The 27669-nt window shown below is 39.3% G+C and overlaps 1 long non-coding RNA gene across 1 annotated transcript; it reads left to right on the forward strand.

Annotated features, from left to right (window-relative positions):
* The first annotated feature begins 1938 nt into the window (after nucleotides 1-1938).
* On the forward strand, nucleotides 1939-19833 carry LOC110211822 (uncharacterized). Its single transcript, XR_002325506.2, has 3 exons — nucleotides 1939-2258; nucleotides 2511-2631; nucleotides 19223-19833. It is a non-coding gene; the product is annotated as an uncharacterized LOC110211822 (long non-coding RNA).
* Nucleotides 19834-27669: the final 7836 nt, after the last annotated feature.

The following is a 27669-nucleotide window of genomic DNA, read 5'->3' on the forward strand; positions in this document are numbered from 1 at the left end:
ATCGTGTACAACAAGAAAGGAAAACAAGCTGGAACCAAATTATGATGGTTTTCAATACCAATCAGAGGTCTTTGAGGTAAACTCCAATTCTAATAGATTACAACCACATGAGAACATTAATCAGAAGAATATCGATCGATATTAGAAAACACAGGCCTTTACTTCAAAAAGAAACATTAGGAAATTTTGTAAGTTCCTAATGGTAATCCATCCTGGCCTTCCTATTCAATTCTAGGCCCAACTTACTGTCCATTTGAAGTGTCTGCCCAAAATAGAAGTGATGTTAGCATACAGCTGGCTTGGTATGACTTTGGAAGATATTCCCTCTCAAACATGACACTTGAGACATTACCAGAGCAACAAGAGTTTGCATCAGGCTTATTTCACTTTCTATGAGTCTATAAGGTATCACACACATTAATTCACTAGTGGAGTAGGAAATCTCTGAATTGTTCTAACCCATCAGGCCTCTGCCCTGAACTGACTGTTGTTGTTTATCCTTCCTTCTCAAAGAGGACCATGACATCAGGAAGAGGATGTCATGACTTGCAAGTGAATTGGATTTAAGTAAGGTAGGTGTGCAAGGTGACCTGCCTCACTTTCTCCTCCGGAGCTTTCTGGGTCCAGTGGCAAGATACAGATCAGGACAACTAGAGATGAATGCAGTAGGAGACCTTGGCCTTTTTAACAACGTGTGAGTAGTAGTAGTTGCCCCACTGGGGACCCAACTAGCCAGTTCCAGTTGGGCCACACAATTCCTTCCTTCCTTACTTCTTTCCTTCCTTCATTCTCACCCTCCCTCTCTCCCTCCTCTCCCACCCCCCTTTCCTCTGTCCGTGTAGGGAATCATACCCTCACTTCGGGTGCTCTGCCCAAAGGAATATGAATTTTGATCACTGAAACCTTGTAAGATATCTTGGAGCTTATGGGCTAGACTTCTTTCTTAAGAACCATGCCTTCAATCCAAATCACTGTGACTCTCATTGATTGGCCAACAATATGCCCCGCCCAAGCCTCACTTGATCATTGTTTGGGCCCTTGATGTTCAGAGTGAATTAAATAGCAATTGTTTCTGTGTTGGCCAGAAACCCTGAGTTCTTCTCCTCCCAGATTATTATTATTATTATTATTATTATCATCGTTATGGCAATTGGGGTTAAGTGATTTGCCCAGGGTCAAACAGCTAGTAAGTGTCAAGAGTTTGGTCTGAGGCCAGCCTTGAACTCAGGTCCTCCTGACTTCAGGGCCAGTGCTCTATCCACTGCACCACCTAGCGCCCCTATTATTTTTTTTAAACTAGGTAAAAGAGGCTATTCTTTGCCTCATTTCTTACCTAGCCATAACACTAAACAGGTGTTGCTCCAGTCAAACAGACTTGGGAAAAACCTTAACTTGAAAAGATTAGGCAAGAAGGAAGCCCCCATTGGCCCAGGTTCTGAATTCTAGGGTATGATACAGCATACATTCCAAAATTACTGCAATGCTACTTCATTTCTATGTTCTCAAACCCTCATCCCAATTTCTGGGTCTTTCATACATGACCCTCTGTATTTGTTATCATGATACACACAATTTATTGGGTGGAGTAAAATAAATTGTTCCATTCATCATCACCCCCACACCTCCTCCCAGCCTGTAGATTGTGAGAAATATCAAAAGAAGGAGGTTCATATTTGAGCTTCCTAGAAATGTAAACAAGGCAAAGAGGTGAAAGTTCACAAGGTAAAAGTTTAATAACCAGAATTAGAAATCAAATCCTGTCTCTAAATCTAGTGCTGTTGCCAGTACAGTGTAGAAACACTATAGGGTTTCTCTGCAATAGGAAAAAAATATTCATTCCTCAGGGGCTTAGCCCTGACAGTCATTATTTTGCCTAATCAGAAACTTCAAAGGGAGGTTTCCATTTAAAGAAATGTAACCCCTCCTCCAGATATGTCAGCTCGTACCAGGAGGACCAAAGGCCACACCAGAAAAGCAGCAAGTCCTTCCACTTTCTGAGAAGCCAGGCATGCTGACCGACAGAGAAGGAAGGAGCCCTGCTGCAAGAATCTGTGTTGGCCAAGCTCCCCTCACTTGCGCAGACACAGGAACAGAGAGGAGAGTAATATTTGGTCTGATGCTCGCCTGTAGACCATTAACAGAGGTGAGGAGACTGGAACTCAGGTACTGACTAAACACTGGAGATACAGAAGGACTAGGACTACTAGCCAGAGGAACAGATGAGACATGGGCCTAGACATCAAAACAGCAGACGAATGGTTGGTAAATCACTCAGAGTTTTGTCTCTAGCTCTCTTTGCTTTCCTGCCCCCCTTTCTCTAGAATGTTGCCTAAGGAATCCAGTACCCCTGACCTTGTTTACCTCACTTCCCATTTCTCCTCTGACCAGTAAAGGGTGTGTGTGTGTGTGTGTGTGTGTGGTGTGTGTGTGTGTGTGTGTGTGTGTGTAGATATATGTTACTTGAAGCTGCTATTAAACTACATGCCCATTTACTATGATTTTTGATTTAGTCTCTCTTCAAGATTGAAAATGAGGAAATTAACCCAAGGCAAGACAATATTTTTCCCAGAATTGCCTCATATCCAGCTGAACCTGATTTCATCCATATGCGTTGTCTCCCCCTACTAAAATGTGAGTTTCTAGAGAGTAGGACTCTCAATTTTCTATTTGTATTTCTAGTGTTTTACACATAGCAAGCATTTAATACACTTCTTTTTCATTCACTGATTTATCCATTCATCCTAAACCAGTGGCCTCTTGGAAACATACGGTTGTGGTTTTTTTTCTTTTTCAGGTCCGATCAAACTGTTTCACTGTTAAAGGGGAAGGGGACAGACAGAAAATGTAAATCATACAATTGAAGTATGTGGACAAGGATGACAGATTTTAAGCTCTCTAGGGGAAACAACTAGGACTTATTTATTTTTGTAGTCTCCAATACCAAGGTAGAATATGTTTGTAATAATATCTAATATTTATATAGCACTTACTACATGCCAGGCACTGGGCTAAATGCTTTACAATTATTATCTCATTTGATCCTTACAATAACCCTGCAATGTAGGTGCTATTATTATGCCCATTTTACAGATGAGGAATCTGAGGCAAAAAGAGGTTAATCGACTCATCCAGGGTCAGCTAATAAGTGCCTAAGGTTGAATTTGAGTTGAGGTCTTCCTGACTCCAGGCCTAGTGCTCTATCCATTGCACCACCTAGTAGCACTTAAGAGTTTGTTAAATGAATGAAATGAAATACCCATCAACTCCTCCCAGAACAAGTGATCCTTTTCTTTGTAATGATTTCTGAAGGGTTTACATGTATTTCCCCCCGTTCGGTATCCTGTCACCAGCAGAGCCTGCTGATGGCTTCTTACCATGACCATCTTGCCATGGCTCATTGTCTGTGACCAAGTCAGAGGTAGGACTCACCAATAGGCTGCGGCAAGGAGAGGCTACTGCCCCTCTTCCACCCTGAGCCCTTCATTCAGAGTTTCCAGTGGCCAAGAGTTAGCTCATATCCCCTCAGTCTCTCTAAGCCTTTGGCCTCCTCCCTTTTAGCAGCCACAACTCATGACTTTTCCTCTAACATCTCTATTCTAATCAAGCAGCTGAAGTCCATTGGCTCTACAGAGAGGAGAAAATGCTGAAGGACAAGAGGGGTGTTGAGTCATCATTAATGGGCCCATATCCTCTTGGAAGATCTCTTATTAATGCCTCAGGAATCTGTCTTCATCCTTGGGATTCTTGACTTTTTATCATTGACTTCCATAATGACATAGATGGCAACCATCAAATTTGGAAAATTTTCATTAGGTTTACTGGTCCTAAATATTTGACTTCATGAAGTCCCATATTGGCCATCTTATGGGTGGGTCTCTTTTCTAGGGCTACATTGGACTTTCATGTTACCTATGACTATGAGTTTGTTTAAAAGAAAAAATTCATAAGTAGTAAGGTACTCTTAGCAATAACTGGAAAGATCATCTTACTGCCTATACCGAAAGTTAGAGCCAAGTGATTAAGTTACTGAAATTAGAGATGACAATAGGAAGCATTATAAATGAATAAGTAAAATAGCCGAGCTCCGGCAAGGTTGCATGAAATCATGTGCCCAGACCTAGCTTTCACCAGGATTGCCAAGAAATCTTGAGCTCCGGTGGTCAGGGTGATGTAATGACAAACTACGACCGATATTTGGCCCAGAGAGGCTGGAAAGTGTCCAGGGAAACTCCAGATGTCGTAATAGTTAAGCAGGTGCTCCTCATGTATCACAAGGCATGGCTAGTGTTCCCTTCCCAGCTGGCTGGTGACTTAGACCCTGGGAATCTCCATGTGGCTGCATTTGAAATAAGGATTCACCCCTTGTATAAGAACGAGGCAGGAAGTAGATCCCATGACCAGTTACATTTCAACAACCCCCTCAGTCTTTTCTCTTGTTTCTTAAAACAGGCTTTTATGATTTGTTCTATTTATTCTGTGGTTCTGGGACTTATTCCATGCTGATATTGGGGAAGGAGGGAAAAGAAGTTCCTCAATATACAAACAGTCTTCCCCCTATGAGCATTTGAGTCTAAGAGATAGAAAGACAGGATCTTAATCTTGTCTCTGGACTTGGGCCCAGAGGTATGTCCTGATGGTGTCTGTTAAGTAAACAAGTATATATTAAGTGCTTTACCAGGTGCCAGGCACTTTGCTAAGTGCTAGGGATAGACTACCGTCAAGGTACTTGCTTCATTCCAGAGCTTTCAAGAATTCTGATATTCCAACCTGGAGCCTATTCCAAATAGCTCTTCTTGAAAATACCAGCAGGGATGTGTCTGCAACAGGAGTCAGAGTCAGATCAGATCAGTACCAGGACAATTAGTCCTGGGGACACAGTGCCCTCTGAGAAGTTAATGCCTATCATTTCTTTTGCTCTGGAACTGGTAGAGTCCATTCAAGTCAATAGTTATTAATTAAGTATCTATTATGTTCAGAAAGTTTAAGAAAAACACATGATACCTAACTTCAGAGAACTGAGTCAGGTCAGACTCTAGTAGAACAGTATAGTCAGTGGACCTAGGTTCAGATCTTAGCTCTGCCACTTATCTTAGGGTACTTCACCTCTCTGGGACTCAGTTCCCTCATCTGTAAAATGAAGGGGTTAAACTAGAGGGGCTCTGGTGGCTCTTCCAGCTCTGAATCTGTACTCCTTTGACTTGGGCAAAAATATGACCTCACAATGGGAGGAAACCATGGCCCACTAAGAGGCACAAAATTTGCCCCTGTGGTAATTCACTACACCTAGTTGCTATTCTTCATGTCTGCATGGGCTCAGGCAGGTATTTGGGAGAAACTTCAGAGCCAGGCCCAACTCTTGGAATGCACCTCATATGCTTCCTGGAGCACATGATGAGGGGGTGTTTGCTGCCAGCAGATTCGTAATCAATTTCAATGCATTTTAGGGAGAGCTAAATCAGCTCTATTAAATATCTGATAGCCCTTAGCAATGTATAAGCTGTAATGGCTGATATTTGGTTTTTTTTACTAGAAATCCATTTTTATTCCAACTACTATAATTATATTAATTGCTAATTAATAACAATTATAGTATACATTTATCAAGTGTGCCAAGTGTTATATAGGCACTTTGTACACTGAATTAGTTAAGTAACTGCTGATGTTTTTGAAAAGCCATTGAATGCTGCCCTCTAGGGTCTACCAGAGGGATCATAAGAAATGAGCCTTGACCTCTACAGGAAAACTAAGGGCCTCAGAGCACCAGGGAATTTGGGGAGTTAGGGAGGAAAGAGGCTACCTCTGACTCTAGGTTGTTTGAGCTCCAGCCTGTCTCCTCCAGCCTTGCTGAAATACAGCCAACATAGTCACGATATGCCCAGGGATACCCAGTATACACAGATGTGTGTAGGCTTGTGTGTCAAGCTTACCTTTACCCCCTTACCCTTCTGGTTTGGCCAGAAATTGTGGGGGAAATGGCACTTTTGAAGTTTAAACCAGCTCCTGTTTTGTTTTTACCTTTTCTTCTCCTGTCCTTACAACCTAATAACAATGATTGTAATATAGAACTGTCAAATGAGATAATGTATGCAAAATACTTAAAGTTCTATGTGAATGTATTACAATAGGGGCCCAGGCCTTGGAGCACACTTAGTATTCTCTATCTAGTGAGTATCCAAATGGAGGCTTCTGCGTTTACTTCTGGAAATGTTTGATGATGTATAACAGATGGACCCTGCTCTTAATTCAGAGGATGCACAGGTAATATTGACTATTTCTTGTTCACTTACTATGTGGGGAAGGAAAGCCTTTTAAGTGGCTGGTGAGTTGGAACCCAGTGTACTTATAAAAGGCATGAATAAGCAAAATTCTCTTGTCTTCCCAGGTGGCTTTTAAATGTGGAAGACAAACTTCTGTAAGCCTCCAGGTAGTGAGTTCCAGAGCAGCTTCACCTGCCTTGTCTTCTTACCCAGGCTACCATATAGCCTGTATGGATCACTGCTGTGTTTTTTTTTTTTATCTTAGTTGTGTTTCTTCTTTCTTGATTTTAGGTGAATGAATGATTGACGTTAGGGAGAATATACCAGATAAGGCCTGGTGAGCTATGGTGTTAGAAAAAGACGTACCAGATTCCTGAGAGTTGTCAGTAGAACCCTGAGGGAGAATTACTTTTCTTTCTCAAGGAACCCAATCTTCTAGTCTTAGTAAAGATTAGGAGAGTAGCAGAACTTATATGAGCTATACTAATGCCCACACCCCCCTTGCCAATATCAGTCATGAATTAACATCTCCCCAATATCAACTGATCAATTAGGATTTCCTTGATATCATCTAACCAGTGATTACTGCTCCAATATAATTTTGATTGATCAACCCGATGATCAAATTGATTTGCACTTCTTCTGCATCACTATTAACCAATTAAAATCACTTAGCTTTTATGTAGGGATATTTAACTAGTCAATAAGCACCTACTGTGTGCCTGATGCTATACTAAGTCCTAGGGATACAAAAAAAAAAAAGCAAAAACATGGTCCCTGCCCTCAGGGAACTCACATTTTAAGGGAGACATCTGGCAAATAGCTATGTAGGCACAAGATATATACGATGTAAACAGGAGATAATCTCAGAGAAAAAACCCTAGCAGTAAGGAGTACAAAAACCTCTAAAACCCAGAGCATATTCTCCTCTACCATCTTGGTCCCTGGGGAATGGGGGCTTCAAACTTAAAGGAACTTCCCACCAAATTCACTTCTAGGTCCAACCTAGCCAATGGACACGTCACTCTCTTACTTGCAGAACGTAGTGTCTTATTTACCCGGCCAATCCACTGCTAGAATAGCTCAGGCAGTTCATTTCTCAGGGCCATCTCCTCACTAGGCTTGGCTGCTGGCAAACTCTGCTGTGGACTCCAGTTCTTGTACCTCTGATGGCTCTTCCCACCTTGCAAAGCTCTGAGTCCATTGTATCTCTAATACCCATTCACCTAAGATCAGGTAAGAAGAGACAAGAGATGAAAGAGACAGAGCCAGGCATTCATGGCCACATGGTGGTCCAGGGGGAGATAAGCCTTCTGAAACAGTGCCCCTTCCTCCTCAAGAGGCTTATAGCAATTCTTCATCATCACTCAAAAACCTCCAGAAAAGAGAGGGCGATTTTTCTTGTTCATGACTTCTGTAGGCACACTCAGTTCTAACTCTGCAATAAATTTTAAAAAATGTTTTCTTCATCACACAGTTAAGTGGAAAGAAAATGGTTGTAGAATATCTGTGCATCCTCCGAATGAAGAGCAGAATCAATAGCCACATGTATCTAGAGGCAGTCTCTGATGGATTTGCTGCAGGCAGAGAACATTACACATGCGGGACCAAGCCCCCATTGGCTAGTTCCTTCTCCACATTATAATTGTTATGGTGTTTGCTCTTGTTCCTAGGAGGAAGCTTTTGGGTTTGATTTGTTTTGTTTTTTTCTTTTTCATCAGGAATTCTCTACCCTTTGTTTTGTTTTTTGGTGTGGCAATTGGGGTTAAGTGACTTGCCTAGGGTCACACAGCTAGTAAGTGGCAGGTGTCTGAGGCTGGATTTGAACTCAGGTCCTCCTGACTCCAAGGCTGAAGCTCTATCCCCAGCACTACCTAGCTGCCCCAGGAAGCTTTTAGTACAACTTTTTTTGACGCCTAGTGTGTATCCCACCCAACCCTCAAAACCCCACTCAATTCTGTTCATTCTTTATTTTTTGGCAGATGGGGTTAAGTGACTTGCCCAGAGTCACATAGCTAGTAAGTTTTAAGTGTTTGGTCTGAAGTCATATTTGAACTCAAGTTCTCCTGACTTCAGGGCTGGTGCTCTACCCACTGTACCACCTAGCTGTCTCAATTCTGTTCATTCTTGAAGAAACCTATGTGACATTGCCCAGTACTTCCAAGCAGGCATCCGCTCATCTTTTCTTCCACTCAGGATCCACCCATGACCTGACCCCTAGTTTAAAGCTCAGATTCCTTTGCAAAGAAATAGGAAGGTCATATAATTTGCCCAAGGTTGCATTAAAAGTGTGAAAAAAATAGTTATCTTCAAGATTAAGATGTGAATTGATATAAAGTAAAATAAAAAGAACCAGGAAAATAATATACACATTGACAATAGCAATGTAAAGAGGAAGAATCTCCCAAAAGAAACTGGATGTCATGTAATTATAATGACAACACTTGGCCTCAGAGAAGAGATGACAAAATTCACCTCCCTCCCTTGCAGAGGTAGGAGGTTATTTGTGTGAAATATTGTGTATACATACATAGTCAAGCACAGTTGATATGTTGGCTATCTTGTTGAACTGCTTTGTGTTAGCTTTCATTTGTATTCTTTATTATAAGGGATAACTTAGGAGAAGGTACATTCAGAAAAATGAAGGTGATGTAAAATAAAAAATAATGATAAAAAGTTCATTTTTAAAATTTGAGATTAAATGGCAGAGAAGACAGGATATCTTTCTTATTTGTTGCTTCATTTAATATATTCACCACTAAAAAGCCATCTGTGCTCAACTAGTGCTTGAAGTTTTCCCAATCCAATGCTGACACCAAGATTCTATGATCCTCATTATGGCTCATGATTTTAATCCCGTATCAATACTAAAATGTGTGTGCCAAGCCTGTCTTAACATACAGGTTGGAAAGCATTTCACATTCATGAACTCATTTAATTCTCACAACTTACTTGTGAAGGAGGTAGTGCAAGTGTTATCATCCTCAAAGTGTAGATAAGAAAATTGAGGTCCAGAAAGATAAAGTGCCTTGTCTGAAGTCAGACAGCTAGTAAATGGCAGAACTCAAACTCAAGCCTTCTGACTCCAAATCCAGGGGGTAAGAGAGGTTGGATAGGGGATGACATTGGCGTCGAAGGGAACTGGGGGGATGACAATCAACAGGAAATAACTTAATAAATTTTTAAATTTGTATTTATTTTTAGTTTTCAACATTCACTTCCATAAGCGTTTGAGTTTTTAATTTTCTCCCCCTCCCTCTCCAGCTCGCTCCCCAAGACAGCATGCAGTCTGATATAGGTTCTAGATATACATTCCTATTAAACGTATTTTCACATTAGTCATGTTGTAAAGAAGAATTAGAACCAATAGGAGGAACCACAAGAAAGAAGAAACAAAACAAAACAGAGGGGGAAAAAAGAGCAAATAGTATGCTTCGATCTGCATTCAAACTCCATAGTTCTTTCTCTGGATGTAGATAGCGTTTTCCATCATGAGATTTTTGGAGATGCCTTAGATCCTTGCATTGCTGAGAAGGGCTAAGTCTATCAATCTTAGTCATCGTACAAGGTGGCTGTTACTGTGTACAACGTTCTTCTGGTTCTACTCATTTCATTCAGCATCAGTCCATATGAGTTTTTCCAGGTTTTTCTGGAGTCTGCCTGCTTATCATTTCTTATAGCACAATAATATTCCATTACATTCATATACCACAATTTGTTTAGCCATTACCCAATTGATGGGCATCCCCTCAACTTCCAATTCTTGGCCACCACGAAAAGAGCTGCTATAAATATTTTTGTACATCTGGGTCTTTTTCCCATTTTTTATGATCTCTTTGGGATACAGCCCTAGAAGTGCTATTGCTGGGTCAAAGGGTATGCACATTTTTATAGCCCTTTGGGCATAGTTCCAAATTGCTCTTCAAAATGATTGGATCAATTCACAACTCTACCAACAATACATTAGTGTTCCAATTTTCCCGCATCTTCTCCAACATTTATCATTTTCCTGTTTTGTCATCTTGGCCAATCTGACAGGTGGAATGTGGTACCTCAGAGCTGTTTTGATTTGCATTTCTCTCATCAGTAGTGATTTAGAGCATTTTTTCATATGTCTATAGATAGCTTTAATTTCTTCATCTGAAAACTGCTCGTTCATATCCTTTGACCATTTATCAACTGGGGAATGATTTGTATTCTTATAAATTTGATTTAGTTCTCTATATATTTTAGAAATGAGGCCCTTAGCAGAGGCACTGGTTGTAAAATATGATTTAGTAAATTAACAAATAAAATTTTGTGTTCCTTCCATATCTATATGGAACCCATGTATTCTCTACTTCGACTTCTGAGGTAGCAGAATAGGTTCAAGATCAGGAGCTTCTCTCTAATAATAATCCCGGTAGTTTATGCTACTACCAAGGGATCTTCCCTGGGAGTATCAGAGTCTTTTTCCAGAATCTCCAAGGGCCTTCAGCTCCCCTACAAGCATTCAGAGCAACAAAGGCATTAATCATAGAACAAGTTTAGGTAACCTCAACCATGAGCACAGAAGGACTAAATCTTGACGTCAGCAGTCTTACAGCCCCAAACCTAGGAGAGTATGGTGACGCTAAGTTATCCTTTAAAGGGGAGGAAAAGCAAATAGATAATCAATCAACAAGTATTTATGGATATAAGTAAATAATATAAATATGAATATAAATAAATAATATAAATATAAATCAATAAATTCAATCTGCAGACAATTCCCAAATCTCTTTAGCCTACTTACTCTCCTCCAATGTGACAACTCCCCCCAAGAAGTATGCCTTGCGCGTCCTCCTTCTCAATCAGGATTGCTGTTGATGTAAGGAGCCTTTTTGAAAAATTGTCATATTCCCACAATTCTTTGGGTCTGTTGCTGTCTGAGAGATTTCGATCCCTCAAGGACCAGAGTACAGAGCAGTGTAGTCTGGAATGAATTCATAGACTCAAACATTCTTTGAGTCAAGGTAGCAAAGATTTATTGTCATGCTACACAGTGGGCAAAGACTCCCAAGGAACTGCCATGGTGGGCAGAGCTCCCTAGGGAACTTGCAACCTAACAGGAATGATGCTAAAGCTTATACAGGAAAAGTAGTGAATTATGTGCCAAGTATGCTAATTAGGTGATAACATACAATCTTAGTCACAGGCATCATTCACTACTGGAAATCGAGAGGAGGCAGGGAAGAGAGGGTTCCTAAAGGGTATGTTTTTGGTCTGTTATGTCTGTAACAAGATAGTTTGGGGAGTTGATGTCTCTAGCTTGACCTCTGGATTGTATACGGTAGCTGTGGGCATCAGGACTTGATAGTTCTGCTAGCACAACATAGTCCTGTTCATACAAGGGAAATTCTACAGAGGTCAGCTTGTTCTTGCAACAGGGAGAGATAGTTTGCCTCACTGGGCCCACTCATGAGTCACAGCCAGAGATAAAGTCCTTGGGCTGGAAGGAAACTGCCAGGGATAGCATTTCTGAGGCTAGGAAGGAATTGGGATCTAAGCATAGGCACCCAAGCACCCCATCAGGTCCAGTGAAATTCTTTCATTGGGAAGAGGGTCCTAAACTGGCTCTCAGAAAAGCCTGTGTGTGAGCATACAGTGTGGAAGCATCTTTGAGAGAAGAGGTTTTGAAAGAATTAAAGAAGCCAGAAATGAGTAGGGAGACAGATGAAAGAGACAGAAAGAAATGTCAGTATTTGGACAAGACTAAACAAAGGACCTTAGGCTTGACTGGAGAGAATTCCAGGTGTAGAGAAGAAAGAAAATGCCTAAGTGTGCCATACTGTCAAATTCTAGTGCCTACTGTTCTACACACCTGAGGCAGCCACATGACATGAGATGGGAAATACCTCAGTGAAAGACTGCTGCCATTACTGACCAGTAACACTTGGGCCATGAGTTGACTGGCTATATCCTACACCTACTAGGTTGTATGAACTGTGGGGGCTTCAACAGAAAGCAAGAGTCCCCAGAGAAGTTTGAAGGGGTCAGAGTAGGAGTGCCAGCTATATTTGCAGCTTATGCTAATTCTTTATTATTTACCTTAAACATTTCTATTTTAAGTAAATGTCCTGCTGTGAGGGTATAACTTTGATCATGAGATTCAGAGAGGAAGAGAGGATTTATGAGCAATAGAATTTGGACTGAAATAGATTCCATGAACCTGAATGTGGCTCGGAAGACTACACTAACATGCTATCAGTGAGAAAAATGGGAGGAGAACAATTCCTGGAGTACCCACGAAATAGACAATGTACCCCTGAATACTTGAGGTTTTTTTTTCTGCTTATGTTGTAAGGAGCCAATTTCTAAACCCAGTTGGTCTGTCAGAAGAGGGAGCTATTGTTGTATATTATACTGGATCCGATCCCTATGAGTGTCCAAATGACGGGGTTGATTGTTGCAGATAATGTTACATATGTTAAAGATCAATTATAAGGGACTTGATAGGTTGAACTGTTTACTTCTTATATGGGAAAATGTTATCTGTACTTTGAAGATTGTTATCTTTATTTGAGTAGTTTGAAAGATGATACATAGATAAAAGGCTTGGGGTTGAGTATGATGGGATGATTCTAAAAAATAAAGTAGTTCAGGAAGAAGTAAAATGTAGTAATTATACGAACAAGACATGGATGGAAGAACTGTTACAGTGGAAGCAGGTGGGGTTGGAGGGTTGATAGTGCTGGAATCTTACATCGGAACTGGATTAAAAAGGGAATAACATATATATCTAGAATAGTATAAAAGTCTTCTAAATTTATAAAGAAAAAGGAGGGTGATGGGATAGGATGAGGGAGGGACTTTTAGAAGGGTATGTAGATCAAGAAGTAGCAGCGTAGGGAGAAAGTATAAGAGAGGTACTTTTAGAGGGGTGGGTAGGTTAAGGAATAGGAGGGCGAGGTAGTGATTAAAAGTATATTAGATGCCTGAAGAGGGATAGGATAAATAGGCAAGAAGGATAAATAGTGAGAAAAAATAGAATGGAGGGAAATATACAACTAGTAATTATAACTTCAAATGTGAATGGGATGAACTTACCAATAAAATGGAAACAGCAGAATGGATTAAAAATCAGAATCTCACAATAAGTTATTTACAATTACATTAAAAATGAGAGATACAGAGTTAAAATAAAGGCTGGAGTAGAATTTATTATGCTGCAACTGATATAAAAAAAAGCAGGGATAGCAATCATAAACTCAAAGAAAGTTAAAGCTAAAATAGATTTAATTAAAAGAGATAAATAGGGAAACTATACTGTGTGTCACTAATATTATTCAATATTGTTTTAGAAATGCTAGCAGTAGCAATAAGAAGAAAAAGAAATTGAAGTAATCAGAATGGAAAATTAAGTAAAACTATTTCTTTTTGCAGATAATGTGATAATATATTTGGAAAATCCTAAATATTCAACTAAAAAGTTAGTTGAAACAAGTAATAATTTTAGCAAAGTAGTAGGATATAAAATAAAACCACATAAGTCATCAGCATTTTTATATATCACCAACAAAACCCTGCATATTGAAGGATACCCCATTTAAAATAACTGTAGAGAAATTTTGAGAAGTATTAGTTGTTCGTGGGTAGGCAAAGCCAATATAATAAAAGGGACAATTTTACCTAGCTAATCTATTTATTCAATGCCATCCCAATTAAATTACCAAAAATTATTTTATTGTTACAAAAAATACTGCAAAATTCATTTGGAAGAACAAAAGGTCAAGAATTTCAAAGAAACTAATTTTTTAAAAAAGGTGAAGGAGAGAGGTTTATCACTATTAGATCTGAAACTTTATTATCAAAATGATCTGGTACTAAGAAATAGAAAGGTAGCTTTAAATATATAAACTACATATAATAACTATAATTAATAAACTACATCATATATGTATGTTTATATGTACACATATATATGTAAAACCATACTATACATACTTCTGTTTATCAGTTCTTTCTCTGGAGGTGGATAGCATCTTCCCTCATAGACAGAGCTGGAAGGGACTTCTGAGATCATTCCTTTGCAATTGGTTTGAGTACTTATGATACTTAAGATTAATTACGTATTCAAAGTTATTCCTAAGACAATATTTCTGTTACTATGTACAATGTTCTCTTGGTGCTGCTCATTTGACTTTTCATTATTTTGTGTAAACTTTTACTCATTTTTCTAAAAGCAACCAGCTCATTATTTCTTATAGCATAGTAATATTCCATCACAATATATACCACAACTTATTTAGCCATTGCCCAATTGAAAGGAATCTATCATTTTAGCCAATCTGATAGGTGTAAGATGACATCTCAAAGTTGTTTTAAATTGCATTTCTCTAATCAATAATGATTTAGAGCATTTTTACATGACTATAAATTATTTTGATTTCTTAATCAGAAAACTGCCTGTTCAAATCTTTTGACAGTGTGTCAGTTGGGGAATTTGTATTCTTATAAATTTGACAAAGTTCTTTACATATTTAAGATATGAAAACTTTATTGAGATACTGTCTATAAAAACTTCCCCCAATTTTCTGCTTTCCTTCTAATCTTGGCTACATTGGTTTTATTTGTGCAAAAACTTTTAAATTTAAATTTAATGTAATTGAAATTATTCATTTTACACTTCACAATGTTCTCTTTCTCTTGTTTATGGACAAGTTGTTCTCCTGTCCGTAAGTCTGATAGGTAATACGTTCCATGTTATTCTAATTTTCTTATGACATCTCCCTTTATATCTAGGTCATATATCCATTTTGACCTTGTCTTGGTAAATGATATAAGATATTGGTCTATACCCAATTTTTGCCAGAAATTTTCTGTTTTCCAGCTTTCCCAACAATTGTTTACCAAATAATGAATTCTTATCCCCAAAACTTAAATCTTTATATTTGTCAAATACAAGGTTACTATAATCATTTACTACTGCATATTGTATGATATTCTGTCTCCTATCTATATGTGCATTGTGCATTTGCACAATTCTGCATTTATACAATCCATTTCTCATGCCTGGAATTTCCCTCTTTCTCTCTATCTCTTTAAAATCTTGTCTTCAGAGCCAAGATGGCAGAGAAAAGGCAGGAACTCACCTGAGCTCTCCCCAAAATCCCTCTAAACAACTTTAAATAATGGCTTAAAACAAAATCTGAAGCAGCAGATCCCACAAAAGGACAGGGTGAATCAATTTTTCAGCCTAAGATAACTTAGAAGGTCAGCAGGAAAGGTCTGTTGCACCAGGGTGAGACCGGAACACAATCGAGGACCAACCAGCAGTAGGCTTTGGGAGCTGCTGAATCAGTGGTAGCAGTGGCAATTGCCAGACCTCTCAGCCCACAGACAGTAAGGGAGTCAGACAACTGGTCAGAAGGAGATTACAGGGGTCCCTTTGCTGGCACCAAGGGTAACACTCTGTTGCTTTGCCCATGCTTGGATCCAGGTTGCAGTCCTGGGTCTCAGTTCCAGGGTGAGGAGGAGCACTAGCACACCAAAGCTTGCAGCCACAGGAGAGCTGGGACCCTGGTCACAGTTCAAGGGTTGAAAAGAGTGGTTATTGTTGCTCATAGACCAGAGTACAGGCCAGGAGAGTAGTAAACACAACTCTCCCTAGATTGTACCACCTTGAAAGAACTGAAAACAGTGTCCCTCCACTCCAGAAGCAGAGCCGCACTGTAGCATAGAGTTAAAAGTCAAGAAATAAGCTGGGAAATGAGCAAAAAGTAGAAAAAGATCCTGACTATAGAAAGTTACTCTGGTGTCAGGGAAGACCAAATTGCAAACTCAGAAGACACCACGTCAAAACCACTACCTCAGAAGCCTCAGAGAAAAATACAAATTGGTCTCAGGCCATGGAGTAGCTCAAAAAGGATTTGAAAATCAAGTAGGAGAGGTAGAGGAAAAATTGGGAAGAGAAATAAGAGTAATGCAAGAAAATAATGAAAAAAGAGTCAACAATTTGGTAAAAGAGGCACAAAAAAATACTGAAGAAATTAATAACTTAAAAAGTGTAATAGCCCAAATGGTAAAAGAGGCACAACAATCCAATGAAGAGAAGAATGCCTTGAAAAGCAGAATTGACCAAATGGAAAAAGAGGTACAATAGCTCAATGAAGAGAATACCTTAAAGAGCAGAACTGGCCAAATGGAAAAGGAGGTACAAAAGCTCATGGAAGAAAATAATTCCTTAAAAATTAGAATCAGGCAAATGTAAGCTAATGACTTTATGAGACATCAAGAAACAATAAAACAAAATCAAAAAAATGAAAAAAAATAGAAGAAAATGTGAAATATCTCATTGGAAAAACAACTGACATGGAAAATAGATCCAAGAAAGATAATTTAATAATTATTGGACTACTTGAAAGTCATCATCAAAAAAAGAGCCTGGACATTATCTTTCAAGAAATCATCAAGGAAAACTGCCCTGATATTCTAGAAATGGAGGGTAGAATAGAAATTGATTAACTCTTGAAAGAGATCCCAAAATGAAATCTCCCAAGGATATTATAGTCAAATTCCTAAGCTCCCGGGTCAAAGAGAAAATGTTGCAAGCAGCCAAAAAGAAATTATTCAAATATTGTGGAGCCACAGTCAGAATAACACAAGATTTAGCAATTTCTACACTAAAGGATCAGAGAACTTGAAATATGATATTCCAGAGGGCAAAGGAACTAGTTTCACAACCAAAAATCATCTACCCTGCAAAACTGAGTATAATCCTTTAGGAATATTAAAACATAACAGAGATAAGACTATTACTATGGGGAAAGGAGGATATTTAATGAAATAGAAGACTTTTAAGCATTCCTGATGAAAAGACCAGAGCTGATGAGACTATTCAACAAGGCTAAACTGTTTACATTCCTACATGGGAAAATGATACTTGTAACTCCTAAAAACTATCTCATTATTAGAGAAGTTAGAAGGAGTATACATAGACAGAGGACATGATTTGAATCATGGGATAATTATCTAAAAAAATAAAATTAAGGGGTAAGAAAGAGGGATGCACTGGGAGAACAGGAAAGGTAGAGGTAGAATGAGATAAATTATCTGACATAAAAGAGGCACAAAAGAGCTTTTATAGTGTAGGGGGAAATGGGGGAGGTAAGGAAAGGGAGCATGAGAACTTTATTCTAATCAGAATTGGCTCAAAGGGGGCAGCTAGGTGGTGGAGTGAATAAAGCACTGGCCCTGGAATCAGGAGGACCTGAGTTCAAATCCGGCCTCAGACACATGCCACTCACTAGCTGTGTGATGCTTGGGCAAGTCACTTAACCCCAACTGCCTCTCCAAAAACAAACAAACAAACAGAAAAAGAATTGTCTCAAAAAGGGAATAACATACACACTCAGTTGGGTATAGATCTATGTTACCATACAGCAAAATAGGAAGGTAAGGGGTAAGAGAAGTGGGGGAGGGGCTGATAGAAGTGAGGGCAGATGGGGAGTGGTAAAAGTCAGAAGCAAAGCAGTTTTGAGAATGGATGAGATAAAAGGAGAGAAAGAGAGTAGGATAAACGGGGAAAATAGGATGGATGAAAATACATAGTAATCAACTGTGAAAAAAATTTTTATAGTGTTTTCTGATAAAGACTTCATTTCTCAAATATATAAAGAACTGAGTCAAATTTATGGAAACAAGAGCCATTGCTCAATTGAGAAATGGTCAAAGGATATGAATAGGTAGTATTCAGATGACGTAATCAAAGCTATCTATAGTCATGAAAAAAATGCTCTAAATCACTATTGATTAGAGAAATGAAAATTAAACAATGCTGAGTTAACACCCCACAGCTATCAGAATGGCTAATATGACAAATGTTGAAGGAGATATGGGAAAATTGAGACACTAATGCATTGTTGATGAAGTATATACTGATTCTGTAGAGCAATTTGGAACTATGCCCAAAGGGCTAAAAAAAGTATACCCTTTGGCCAAGCAACACTACTACTAGGTCTATATACCGAAGAGATAAAAAACAAAAAGGATAAGGACTGACATGTACAAAAATACCTATAGCAGCTCTTTTAGTGATAGCAAAGAATTGGAAATTGAGGGGATGTCCATCAATTGTGAAATGGCTGAACAAATTGTTGTATATGATTTTGATGGAGTACTATTGTGCTACAAGAAATGATGAGCAGGATGCTCTCAGAAAAAACCTAGAAAGACTTACGTGAACTGATGCAAAGTGAAATGAGCTGAACCAGGAGAACATTTTATTGTATGATGTATGTATGTATTGTATGATGGTCAGCCATGAATGACTTAGCTGTTCTCAGCCATACAATGATTCAAGACAATTCTGAAGGACTTATGACAAAAAATGCTACCCATCTCCAGAAAAAAGAACCAATGAAGTCTGAATGAACATTGAAGCATAGTTTTTCATTACTTTCTTTATTTTTCTTGGGGTTTTTTTTGGTCTGTATTTTCTTTCACAATAAACACTAAAATATGTTTTGTATGACTGTATATGTATAACCTGTATCAGATTGCTTCCGTTCTCAGTGGAGGGAAGGAGAGGAAGGGAGAAAATTTTGAACATTTTTGTTCAAACTGTTGAACATGTTAAACATCAACATTTTAAAAAAACAAATGTTAAAAATTGTTTTTACATGTAATTTGGGGGAAATAATTAAAAAAAAAAAAGAAATCTTGTCTTACTTCAAGGCACAGTTCAGGTGCCATTTCTTCCACAAAACCTTCCCTTCCTATTTAGCTTTCTTTTGTCTCGTTTCCCCCCCCCCCATTAGATAGTAAGTTCCTTGAGGGGAGAATTGATTTTTCTTTTTCATATTTGTATCCCAACATGTAGCATATCCTTCTTTTTTGAAAAAGGACCAAAGATATCATGTATGAGTGATGCCTTGACTTGTTTGTGAATTGGATTCAAGTGAGACAGAGTAACACAAAGTCATCAGCCTCACTCTCTCTTCCAGAGTCATTGGAGTCCAGTGGCAAGACAAAAGTCAAGATGACTCGTGACGGCCCAGGATGCAGGGAAGACGTTGGGATCTTTGATGTCTGACCAAATTCTAAGCACTCCACAGCACCTGCTTCAGCTGCCTTTACGGCGGTTGGAACAAATCTGCCCATTCCACCAGAGAAGTCTTCACATTCTTGGGGTAGACATCCCTTTACCTCACTGACAGATTTGAGGCCTGTTACCCTCAACCTGGTTTAGCCCTTTGCTGAGATGGTTTTACTGGGGTGTGGCCACTGCACATGCTATTGCTTCTTGGAGCCACTAGTGAGAGTTGAGTGACAGGTGGACACCAAAGGTGGGTGAGCAGCCCTGAAAAGAGCTTAGCAAGCCCTCATGCCAAAGATGCCAGTGCTCTTTGAGCACCCCATCCACCCCACCTGACCCATAATAGGTGCTCGTAAATATTGATTAACTGACTGACCAACTGGCCATTTATTGAATTCCCACCCATCCTTCAAGTTTCACCTCAAATGTTGCTTCTTCCATGAAGGCTTCATTCCTTGATTCCCTCCCCTACCTACCCAGATGTTATGTCCCTGTCATATAAACTTTTATAGCATCTGCTATGTGCCTTTCTTTTACTCTATTTTTATTCTACCTTATAAATATTCTTCCATATTCAATTGTAAACCACTTGAAGGCAGGGACTAGGAACCTAGCATAGGCTTTGCCTGTAGATGATGTTAAAAGAATAGTTGTTGAGTAAAGGAAAGACCAGATCCTGATCACAAATGAACATCATGAACTAGCTATAGTACGCAGGGAGAAACTTAAGGAGAAGAAGGTAGGGGAGGAAGCACTGAGACAGCAGCAGCTTCAGAGTTTTCTTACTTAGCGATGCTGATTTATTTATTTAGTAAAGTGACCTATTTTGAAAATGCCTGAGTTTGCATTTCCTATCACTGTGGTATCTCTGAGTGTTCATAGGAGCCTACATGATCTCTCACCATCAGGAACCTTACTTAGCTTTCATCTTTATACCCTATCTATTGGTTTTCCTGTCTCTTTCTTAGTGTTTGGGAACTGGATGGGAGACCCAATCCAGGGAGCTTAGAAACTGGGCATGTTGTTATGGTTTGGGATGATGAGTTAGCCTCGATAAACAAGGCAGGTTCCTAGGGGTAAGTATTCTACATTCTCTTCTGTAAAAGATATCTGCATAGGCTTCTGCTCCTGAGAAACAGGAAATACTATTATATGTGACTGGATTTGTAGAAAGTGATAAGAGACACAAAGAAGTTCATTTTACTTGTGGCTTAAGAGTGACTGTTCTTTGCTGCATTTTGAGGTCATTCCTTGAACTAGACCCTGTTTCAATGTGTGAGGACAACAGGAAAAGATTGTCTTGAAAAATGGTGAAGAAACCAACCTTTTTTAGAGGAGTGTTATTAAGTAAGAGAGATTGAACAATGACATGTTTTCTTTAATTCGCCCAGTCCTGAAGTAGATTTTGAGTTTGCTTTTGTCTTCTTGGAAGTAAGTAGTCAGTAACTGAGAAACTGTTCTCTTCTTTTGTCCTCAGCCTTGACTGGAAATTCTGTTGCTATTATGTCAGCCACCCCAGCTCTAGCCCTTGACTAACCTTTGGCCACTATTCCCTGTGATATCCCTCCCTCTCCTGTTCCTTCTGCTTCTGCCGTGAGGCTCTGCTCACCACCTTCTGTGATGAGTCAACAAGAAATCCTATCTTTTCCTCTATGCTATGGGGTTTGCAAGAGAAGGAGAAGCCACAGCTTCTGCCCTGAAGGAGCTCACACAGTGGTTGGGAAGACACTGTCATACACACACAAAAAGAACTAAAGGACAATGCATGATAGTATGTAAGCGAATGCTACCTTGAAGTTTAAACTGTGAGGCCTGCAAGAGGTGAGAAAATGTAAGAAAAATGAACCCTGGTGGAGGTGTTTGAAGAGGAGCTGAGTTTTGAGCTGGATTTTGAAGGATAGGTAGGGTTTTAATAGGTAGGATGTGTGTGAAGTCTTTCTGAAGGAGGAGAGAACATTAGTAGCAAAGATGTAGCAATGGAATGAGATTGGAGGATGAGAAGCCTGGGGGACGTGGGGTACAGTAAAGAGTCTCTCCCAACTGTAGCAAGAGGACATGTAAGGATGGAGTAGGGGATGAGGTTTGGAAGTAAGAATGTGGGCAGACTGTGGAGATCCTTGAAACCTGGGCTAAAATAATTGGACTTTATTCTGTAGACATTGGAGAGTCATTAGGGCTTTTGAGTAGGAAATTATATAATTGAAGCAGCCGGTGTGACACTCTGATCAGAAATCATATAATATCTCTCCCCTGGACTCTTGTCTCCCATCTCCACGTGCCTGAATCTAGATACCTCACCAGCTACAGATCCCATTATCAAACAAGATGAGTTTGAACTCATCTCGTCCAAAAAAATTGGGGGAGGGAGAGGCAATTGGAGTTAAAGGACTTGCCCAGGGTCACAGTAAGTGTCTGAGGACAGATTTGAACTCAGGTCCTTCTTGACTCCTGGGCCAGGGCTCTATCCACTGCACCATCTAGCTGCCACATCTCATCCAAAATTGAACTCATCTTTCCCATGAAATCAGTAAGAGACCCAACGTCCCTATTCCTTGATGGCACTGCTGTACCCCTAGGCACTTGGGCTCAACACCTTGAAGACGTCTTAGACTCCTCCTACTGACCTCTTCTCTCCCCTCACACAACCTCATCCCTTCTCTCCTAAGAGTATTACAACAACCTCCTGGCTGAATTCCTTGCCTGAAGTCTTTCCCCAATCCAGTCCATTCTACACACTGCTGTCAAAGTAATCTCCCTTGAGTGCAGGTCTAACCACACCACTCCCCTTCTCAATAAAACCCAGTGGCTCTCCATTTCCTCTAGGATAAAACATAAACTCTGTTTAGCTTTTAAAACCCTTCACAACATAGTTCCATTCTGTATTTCCAGGCCTATTTATACATTAGTTCCTGTTCTGTTTTCTGTATATACACACACAAAATAGCTAAATAAAGAGCAGCTGGGTGGCAAAGTGGGTAGAGCGCTGGGCTTGGAATCAGGAAGACTCATCTTCCTGTGTTCGCATTCGGCTTCAGAAACTTTGGTAGCTGTGTGACCCTGGACAAGTCACTTATCCCGTTTGTCTCAGTTCTTCATCTGTAAAATTAGCTGGAGAAGGAAATGGCAAACCACTCCAGCATCTTTGTCAAGGAAACTCCAAATGGGGTCACGAAGAGTCAGACGTCACTGAAACGACTGAATAAAGTTAAATAAAAGATAGTTTGGGAGGGAGGGCCCTGGCAGTTGTTGCTGTATGTGTAGTAACAATGCTCTGGCTCATTAGCTCAGAGCCAGGATGTTACATTTGCCCTTCAAAGTTCTAGGTGGCGTACTACCTTGTCCACTAGTGACTAGAAGAATCCCAGCTCCATTTAACATAAATTAACTTTTACAAAGGGAGATTTACTTCAAAGACATAGCATCAGAAGTGGGAACATTTCCCCCCCCACCCCACTCCAGGTACATACTTTCGTCCTTGCTCTCTGGGGGAAGTGCCTTGAAGCTTGACACAATTTCTCCATAGTATTAGTTTTACCAAGTTCATGTCCAAATGTGATATCATTTCCAGCTGAATCCTTGTCTCAGCTACAGCTGAAACGGTTCCCAAAGGCTATTCCTCAGTTCGTTGGTGATGGGCTTGCTGGAAAACCCAGTGGGGATTTGATTCCCAGAGTCCTAAAACTCTCAGACACCCGGACTCCCAGATACCCAGATGCCTGGACAGCTAAATCTTCTGACTATTTACAACTCACAAGGTCTTTGCCTCTACATTAATCTCCTTCACCTAAAACAAAAGAATAAATATTGATGTAAGCCTCAACTAAGTCTGTGGTAATTACCTTTACCTGCTTTGGTGAGCTGGGCAGGGACAGCTGACTCTAGCTTTTATTTATTCAGCCAGTAAACATATATTTATTGCCTATTATGTGCCAGGCACCCGTGCTAAGTGCTGTAAGGCAATCTGACACTCCATGACTATCAGATGCTTGGATCAGAAGTCAGAAGCAGCTCAGAGGCTATCTTCCTCAAGGGATGGTGACACAAAAGGGGTGAGGCAGAGGAGGAAGGAGGTGAGAGGTGGGGGGTGGGAGAGGAGTTAAAAATAATGTTCTCTCTCTCCCTCTGGTGGGGATTCCCAGGGTGAAACTGAGGGCAAAGTAAACTTCTTAGAAGGGGAAAAAGATGAAATAATTGTTTCCTGTGAATCAAGGCAGAATTAATGTCTTTCTTCATTTAGGTTACTTTTCCAGAGTGTTCAGGAAATTAGGGGCAGAGACAAGTAGGGGGGTGAAGAGCAGAGGAGTCACTTTGTCTTTGAGCTAGAGTGGGTCCTTGGGACTTTCCCCTCAAATTTGCCCCAGGGTGGGAAATGTAAAGGATGACAATCAGTTATATTCCTCTAAGCAAAATGGTCAGAGCCTGGTTGGTTGCAGGGCAGGGGTACAGCCTTATGGTGAGGTGGAAGTGAAAGTGAAGGGCCTCCTTGAAGCCAGGGGAAGCCAGCGATGGGGTCTTAAGAGCAGAGGCCAGAAGAATCTCTTGATAAAGAAACAGATTGAATGATAGTCTAGAAGCGTTCCTTAGGCAACGGCAGAAGCTGGTGGGACCCAAGCTCTGGCCCTTCCTACAGGTTGAGAGAAAGGCCCATCTCTTGTGCCCTCATTGCAGACAGTGGGTAGCACTTTAGGGACCACTTCACATATCACATCCAGTCCCCTGGGGAGAGAGGAAAGGCTGGAGACCAGAGGCATCACATTCCGTCATTCCCCGACCCATGTTCTATCTGTAGAGAGTGGAGAAAGGAAGAAGAGAGAAGAAACAGGGCCGATTTCAGCCCTCAATTAGCTTATGTTATTCTGTGAGGAAGTCAACGTGTGTTTCTGTGTGTATAATCTATCTATCATATGTATGCATGTATATGTGTGTATGTACATATTATTTTTTGTTGGGGGAGAAGGCATAGCTTTTGGGAAAATTAGGGGAGGCTTCATGTAGAAGGTGATTTGAACTGAACTTTTAAGGAAATCTCGGGATTCTAGGAGCCAGAGTTAAGGAAGGAATACATTCTAGGTAAGGGGCAGAGCCTGTGTAAAAGCCAGAAGAAGAGAGATGGAATGTTAGGTATGATGACCAGTAAGCAAACCAGCTTGATGGGGCTGTAGGGTAGATGAAAGAAAGCAATGAAAAGGTAGTTGGAGACAAGTTGTGAGAAGCTTTTAATGCCACAGTAGTTTGTATTTAGAAGCAGGTAGGGCTATAATGGAGCACTGAGCTCAGAAAGACCTGAGTTCCAATTTAGTCTCAGACACTTACTAACTGTGTGACCCTGGGCAAGTCACTTTGCTCTGTTTGTCTCAGTTTTTTCAACTGTAAGATGAGGATAATAATAGCACCTGCCTTCTAAGTTTGTCATGAGGATGAAATGAAACATTTGTAAACTGCTTAGCACAGTGGCTGACACATAGTAGGTGCTATGTAAATGCTTATTCCCTTCTCCTCACCCCTTGATCTCCTAGAGATAATACGGAGTCACTGTAGCTTATTGAGTTGGGCAGTGACATGGTCAGACTTATGCTTTGGGAAAATCACTTTGGCCTCGATGTGGAAGAGGAGATCCTCGTAAACTTTTATGTTCCCAATAGTTTGCCCTCCCCAGCTTCTTAAACTTTCTAGAGGCAATTTTTTTTTAAAGAACAAAGTTAAAAATAGGAAAATCAAGGGAACAGAAATACCCGAATAAAAGAAAGGGCCGTCAACCTTTCTGTTCTTTAAATTCAGAGGGAAAAAAAAAGTTTTAGGTACATCACTTCCTAGCTAGTGTTTAAAAGGAGTTTGGCTAGGGAGGCAAACACTTGGGCTGTTTCCTCTTTTTTTTTTTTCCTACCTAAATTAATCTCTTTATTCAGTGCCATGCCAAAATATAAAAAAAATGTATATTTTATAGAGCTAGAAAAAAATATCCTCTTATTTTTAATGAGGAGGTTGGACAAGGCATTCTCTAAAGTCCCTTTCAGTTCCAAAGATTTGTGACTTCATAAGATTTGTGCTACATTTGTCTTTACTTTAGTCAGGCTCAATCTCAATAAAGGGTTAATAAACCATTCATTTCTGTTGGGCAGCTCTTTGGGTTCACTATCTGGAATTTTATTTTCCTGCTCCAGGGGATGGACTATATAATATCTAAGGTCTCTTTCAGTACCAAAATGATACTTTGAAGATTTGGGAATTTGGCTTTCAAGCCTTCTTTCAATTTCTTCTGAAAATTTTTGTATTTACCACTTTCCCCATACAAATCCTATCCCACCCCTAGTAATTAGGCTTCTTGGATGTCAAGTGTGAAGAAATAACTAATTATTACTTTTAAAAATAAGCTCTACTGGTATCTTTTTTTTATCACCATAGTTTCCCCCAGTATCCCTCCATTTCCCTCTCTCAGAAAACCATGCGATGTAACAAATAATATTTTTTAAAGACAAAAAAAAGTAAAGGTAAAAGAAGATGAAAATGAGCATAAGTGATTGGTACCTGAAAAAAGGATGAGAATATGTGCAGTGTATACTTGTGGACCTCTAACCTCTGTAAAGGGGTAGGGTGGGAATGTCTTCTCATATCTTCTTTCAAGCTAAGTGTGTTCTTTATAATTTTGCAATAATCACTTTTGATTTTTTTGTGGTTCTTTCCATTTACATCGTTGTAATCATCATATTGTCTTCTTGGCTTCGTTGACTTCACTTTGTATCATTTCGTGTAGCCCTTTCCATGCTTCTCTGTATTCATCACATTTATCACTCATTTCTTCTAGCATAGTAATATTCCATGATGTTCGCGGACCATAGCCATTTCCAGAGGATGGGCCTCGACTTTGTTTCTAATTCTTTACTATCACAAAAAGGGCTGCTAGAAATATTTTAGTATATGAGCGCTTTATTCTCATCAGTGGCCTCCTTAGGTATAACTCCAGTAATAAAACCTCCAGGTCAAAGAGTATGAACATTTTAGTCACTTTATTTGCATAATTCTAAATCGTTTTCCAAAATGGTTGTATTGAATCATTGCTCTATCAACAAGGCACCTATGTCCCTATCTTCCCACAGCCCTTCCTACATTGACTATTGCCATCTCGGCCAATTTTCAAGGTATAAAGTGAAATCTCAAAGTTGTTTTGATTTGCGTTTCTTTCATTATTAATGATTTAGAGCATTCTTATGGTTGTTAATATATTGGAATTCTTTGTTTAAAACTATTCATATCTTTTGACCACACACACATATATTTATGCATGCACATACATATAGAAGTATGTATAAATGTATATACATACTTACACATGTAAGCATGCATAAAATGTGTATTGTACGATACACATATATAGATTATATGGGTGTGCACATATGTATGTGTAAATATGTGTGATATATAACATATATATCTATATGTATACCTATATCAGATATGTTAAATTATTTATATATCTTAGATACCAAACCCTTAACTGAAAAATTTGTTTAAAAGATTTTTTTCCAATTTGGCCATTTCACTTCTTATCCTAGATGCATTAATTTGGTTTGCACAGCTTTTTAGTTTCAAGTAATCAAAATTATTTATTTTACATTCTATAATTTCCTACATGTTTTATTTGATTAAGAATACATCTCCTACCCATATCTGTGAGAGTTATATGATATTCTTTTTAATTTTTTGTAGAATGATCTAGAGATTAATAATGATATTGGAGTTAGACGGAGAACAATTTAGAAATATACCCAAAGGGTAATAAAAGTATACATACCCTTTGACCTAGCAATACCACTAGTAGGTCTGTATAACAGAGAGATCAAAGAAAAAGTAAAAGAATCTGTATGTATAAAAATATGTATAGCAGCTCTTTTTGTGGTGGCAAAGAATTGGAAATTGAGGGGATGCTCATCAATTGGGCAATGGCTGAACAAGTCATGGCAAATGAAGACCTATATGAACTGACATAAAGTGAAATGAGAAGAATTAGGAGATAATTGTGCACAGTAAGGGCAATGTTGTAACAATGATCAACTGTGTATCTTATGATGATCCAAGACAATTCCCAAGGACACATGATGAAAAAATGTTATCCAACTCCAAACAGAACTGATGAATTCTGAGTGCAAATTGAAGTGTAATTTTCCTTCTTTCTTTCTGTTTTTGCTTTGTTTTTGGTAATATGACTAATATGGAAATGTGTTTTGTATAATCTCCCTTATATAATTGATATCATTTTGCTTGCTTTCTCAGTGAGTGGGAGATGGTGGGAGGGAGGGAGAGTATTTGGAACTCAATTTTAAAAGAAAAGAATGTATAAAATAAATAAATAATATTTTC

Source organism: Phascolarctos cinereus, unplaced genomic scaffold, assembly GCF_003287225.1.
Source record: "Phascolarctos cinereus isolate Bilbo 61053 unplaced genomic scaffold, phaCin_HiC Scaffold_2;HRSCAF=192, whole genome shotgun sequence".
Taxonomy (NCBI): domain Eukaryota; kingdom Metazoa; phylum Chordata; class Mammalia; order Diprotodontia; family Phascolarctidae; genus Phascolarctos; species Phascolarctos cinereus.